This window comes from Sapajus apella, unplaced genomic scaffold (genome assembly GCF_009761245.1).
Source record: "Sapajus apella isolate SASKATOON/1434 unplaced genomic scaffold, GSC_monkey_1.0 scaffold163, whole genome shotgun sequence".
Classification (NCBI taxonomy): Eukaryota; Metazoa; Chordata; class Mammalia; order Primates; family Cebidae; genus Sapajus; species Sapajus apella.
Window position 1 is genome coordinate 2376287 of NW_022437103.1, and position 4818 is coordinate 2381104.

Consider the following 4818-nt stretch of genomic DNA (forward strand, 5'->3'; position numbering starts at 1 on the left):
TCAGCTCACTGCAACCTCTGTCTTCCAGGCTCAAGCAATTCTCCTGCCTCAGTCTCCCGAGTAGCTGGGATTACAGGCATGTGCCACTACCACCTGGCTAATTTTTCTATTTTTAGCAGAGACAGGGGTTCACCATGTTGACCAGGATGGTCTCAAACTCCTGACTTCAAATGATCTACCCGTCTCAGCCTCCCAAAGTGCTGGGATTACAGGCAAGAACCACCACACCAGGACTACTTTATTATCTGTCTCCCGCATTAGAATATCAAGTGGGTAAAGGCCGATACCTTGTCCGTTCTGCTCTCTGCTGTATGCTCAGCACCCAGCACAGCCTGCACAGTCCAGTGTGGTAGCCATTAGCTGTGCGTCTACTGAGCACTTGAAATGTAGCTAGTCCAAGCTGAGAAGTGCTGACAATGTAGAGCACACACTGGATTTCTTTTCTTTTCTTTTTTTTTGAGATGGAGTCTTACTCTGTTGCCCAGGCTGGAGTGCAGTGGCACGATCTCAGCTCACTGCAACCTCCGCCTCCTAGGTTCAAGCAATTCTCCTGCTTCAGCCTCCCAAGTAGCTGGCATTACAGACACCCACCACCATTCCCGGCTAATTTTTGTATTGTTAGTAGATATGGGGTTTCACCAAGTTGGCTGGGATGGTCTCGATATCTTGACCTTGTGATCCGCCCACCTTGGCCTCCCAAAGTGGTGAGATTATACAGGCGTGAGCCACAGCTCCCGATCTCACCCAGTGGATTTCAAAGTCTTCCTACAAAAAAAGAAAATTAAGTATCTCAATATTTTTTACACTGATTTAAAAAAATATTTTTTTTTTTATAAAGATGGGGTTTCACCATGTTGGTCAGGGTGGTCTTGAACTCCCAACCTCAGGTGATCCGCCCGCCTTGGACTCCAAAGTGCTTGGATTACAGGCGTGAACCACCATGCCCAGCCACTGATTAAATGTTGAAATGATTTTTTTTATAGAGTTATGTAGAATATGTTAAAGTTAATTTCACCTGTTTTTACCTTTATTTAATGTGGTTACTAGAAAAAATTAACTTACCTTTGTGGCTCGCATTATATTTATATTGGAAGCACTGATATAGAACCTCAGTAGCTGTGTGCAGTGGCTTATGCTTGTAATACCAGCACTTTGGGAGCCCAAGGCAGGGTGAATGGCTTGAGCCACTGAGTTTAAGACCAGCCTGGGCAACATGGTGAGACCCTGTCTCTACAAAAAATACAAAAATTAGCCGGATGTGGTGGGGTGCACCTGTAATCCCAGCTACTTGGGAGGTTGAGGCAGGAGACTCGCTTGAACCTGGGAGGCAGAGGTTGCAGTAAGCTGCGGTCGCACCACTGCCCTCCAGCCTGGGTGACAGAGCAGACTCCGTCTCTAAATAAATAAATAAAATAATAGAGGAAACCGGGGAAAGGGGTTGGAGAGGGAAGTATATGGGAACTCTGTACTATGTGCTCAGTTTTTCTGTGAACCTAAAATTGTTCTTAAAAAAGTCTATTTTTTAAAAATAAATGCACTCTTCTTGCACAGCTCCCAGAATATTTCTAAAACATACATTTGAGAAATCACTCCCCCCTCCTAAAAAAAAAAAAAATCTTTTGCTCCCCACCATCTATGGGAATTAAGTTCATATCCCATTAGGCATAAGTAATTTGCATTGGCATTTATTGTTGTGTTCCACCCTGCCGTGCCTCTCTCCCTCTCCTGACTAGCTGGGCCAGACTACTCGACTGCATGCCCAACTCATGCAGTCCCCTCTATCTAGAACTTCCTTTTCCCTCTGCACTTGTGGAGCCTCACACTGATGGAGTCATACACTCTCTCATATATGAATCAATCATCTTCTAGTCTTTGGTTCCACCAGTTCTATGTTAAAAGAAAATACAAGCCAGGTGCCATGGCTCATGCCTGTAATCCCACACTTTGGGAGGCTGAAGTGGGTGGATCATTTGAGGTTGGGAGTTGGAGACCAGACTGATCAACATAGTGAAACCCTATCTCTATTAAAAATACAAAAAAAATTAGCTAGGTGTAGTAATGCACGCCTGTAGTCCCAGCTACTCGAGGGGCTGAGGCAGGAGAATCGCTTGAACCTGGAAGGCAGAGGTTGCAGTGAGCTGAGATCACGCCACTGCACTCCAGCCTGGGAGACAGAGTGAGACTCTGTCTCAAAAAAAAAAAAAAAAAAAAAAAGGTAGCCAGGTGTGGTGTGGCATGTTTCTGTAGTCCCAGTGAGGCAGGAAAATAGGGTTTGGAGGCAGGGAACATAAGGCCAATTCACACTTCATCTATAACAGGAAATACATTTTCCATAGGGCATACACCGTAAATGACTTTGTAACTTTACTTCATCCTCTCCATTTATATAGGGCAGTACCTGAAGTAACCAATGGAATCCTCTAGGGGGTAATTAAACTCCCAAAAATTCTGTAACGGGGTTTTTGATCCTCATGCTTGGGCTGATTCCCACACTGTGGAGTGTACTTTCCTTTTCAATAAATCCCTTGATTCCTTCCTTGCTTTGTTGTGCATTTTGTCCAGTTCTTTGTTCAAGACAACAAGAACCTGGACACCCTCCACCGTTAACATAGTTCTGTTAACACCAGCTACTTGGGACACTGAAGTGGGAGATCACTTGAGCCCAGGAGTTCAAGGTTACAGTGAGCTATGATCACCTGAGGACAGGAGTTTGAGACCAGCCTGGCCAATATGGCAAAACCCTGTCTGTACTAAAAAAACAAAAATTAGCTGGTTGTGGTGGCTGGCACCTGTAATCCCAGATACTCGGGAGGCTGAGGCAGGAGAATTGCTTGAACCTGAGAGGCAGAAGTTGCAGTGAGCCAAGATATCACCACTACATTCCAGCCTGGGTAACAAGAGTGAAACTCTGTCTCAAAAACAAAAAACAACAAAAAAAACCAAGATGGATATGATGGGTCTATATATTAATCTTGGAAATTTTGAAAAAGAATCTGGTAGCCATGGGTGGCTAAGAAATTAATAACCTTGCGGTGGAAATAGCAGAAGGAGAACAAGGCTATTGAATGTCAGGGAAGATCTGCTTGGGCTTGCCTCCTAGGTGAGAGGCAGCAGGACACCCAGCTAGGAGCAGAATCCCAGCAGTGAGGCCCTGCTCGCTGACTGCTTGCCCACAATGATGTCAGGAGACAGGCCTCTGAGGTGTCACCTGCTCTGAAAGCCAATCTGCTTCTGAATGCTGCTTGCCCAAGTAAGGATGCCATGGCCATACAGTTTCAGGTATTTAACTTCCAGGGCATGACTGTGTGGAGGTAGAGGTAGTAGCAACATTACTGATGTCATCGTCTCTACCTCCATACTGTGGAGCCTCAGGAGGGCATGTGAGAACAAAGGCAAGCTCCAGCTACTCAGGAGGCTGAGGCAGGAGGATCTCCTGAGCCCACAAGTTCAAGGTTGCAGTGAGCTATGATCATGCCACTGCACCACCACATGAGTGACAGAGCAAGGTTCTGTCTCTAAAAAAAAAATTTAAATAAAAGAACAAAGGCAAGCAGCTCCCTAGGTGCTGAGTTGTTCTATTCTTACCTAGGGAGAAGGCTACCATTTCCTGAGCCCTAGTCTTTGCCAGCCACAGTGCAGATTTCCCTGCATTGTAATTTACACTGTTACTTACATTGTCATTGATGCCTCATGTCCTTATCAGGGCTGCATTATCCTACCACTTCTCTGATGGGAAACTTAAGAAATACTGTACAACAGCAAGTGACTTGCCTAAGGTCACCCAGCCGGTTAATGTGACAGAGCCAGTGTTTTAAACCAAAACTGCCTTTCTCCAAAGGCTCCTGGCATGAGGCATGTGCTGTGCAGGTCCCAGAATATCAAGCCAGGTAGAGAAACAACATCCTTCTGTTGTCCTTTCAAGCCAGATGCACAAGCCTGGAGGAGTGGGGATCAAGGTTGAGAACTCAAAGCTGTTTGGAGGAAGAAGCCAAGTTCAAGGAGAGGTGAGGAATGACAGGTGGAGAGCCTTTGGCCTGGGGGGAGATCAGGTATTTGTGAGCAGCAAAGGTAGGGCAGACAGACATCTATAAGGCCAGGTTGCTGAAGTCAAGGTCACAATGCCTTGTCTTAACCAGGCCCTGTTTCTTCTTGCCCTGCCCACTTGGTTCTTGACAGCATCCAGATGGATTACTGGGGCCTGGGGGGAGCTCCTTTACCATAAGTGGCTCTTCCTTCACAGCAATATTCCAGGGCTAGGCCATGGGCACTGCAACTGGCCCTTGGACAAAGGGAGGAACTGGCCCAGGGGCAGGAGCTCATACCTGTAATCCCAGCACTTTGGGAGGCCGAGGCGGGCGGATCACGAGGTCAGGAGTTCAAGACCAACCTGGCCAATATGATGAAACCTCATCTCTACTAAAAATACAAAAATTCCCCAGGTATGGTGGCGCTTGCCTGTAGTCCCAGTTACCTGGGAGGCTGAGGCAGAGGAATTGCTTGAACCCGGGAGGTGGAGGCTGCAGTAAGTCAAGATTGTGCTGCTGCACTCCAGACTGGGCAACAGAGTGAGACTCAGTCTCAAAATAAATAAATAAATAAAAATAAAAGGGAGGAACTGTGCTTTCTGAGAAGTGCTCAGGAATAACCTGGGAGGGGATCTCCTTGTATGAGGAACTCCAGGCACTGAGTAGGCAGAGGAGCTGTTCAGCTTGCCCCCATTCCTCTGATTCGCCCCTAGCCTGGCTCATAGTTTGGGTCGTTTGGGCAGCCCTGCAGATACCCTGAGCTGAGGGGTCTCTCCCAGGAGAGTGGGAAAGA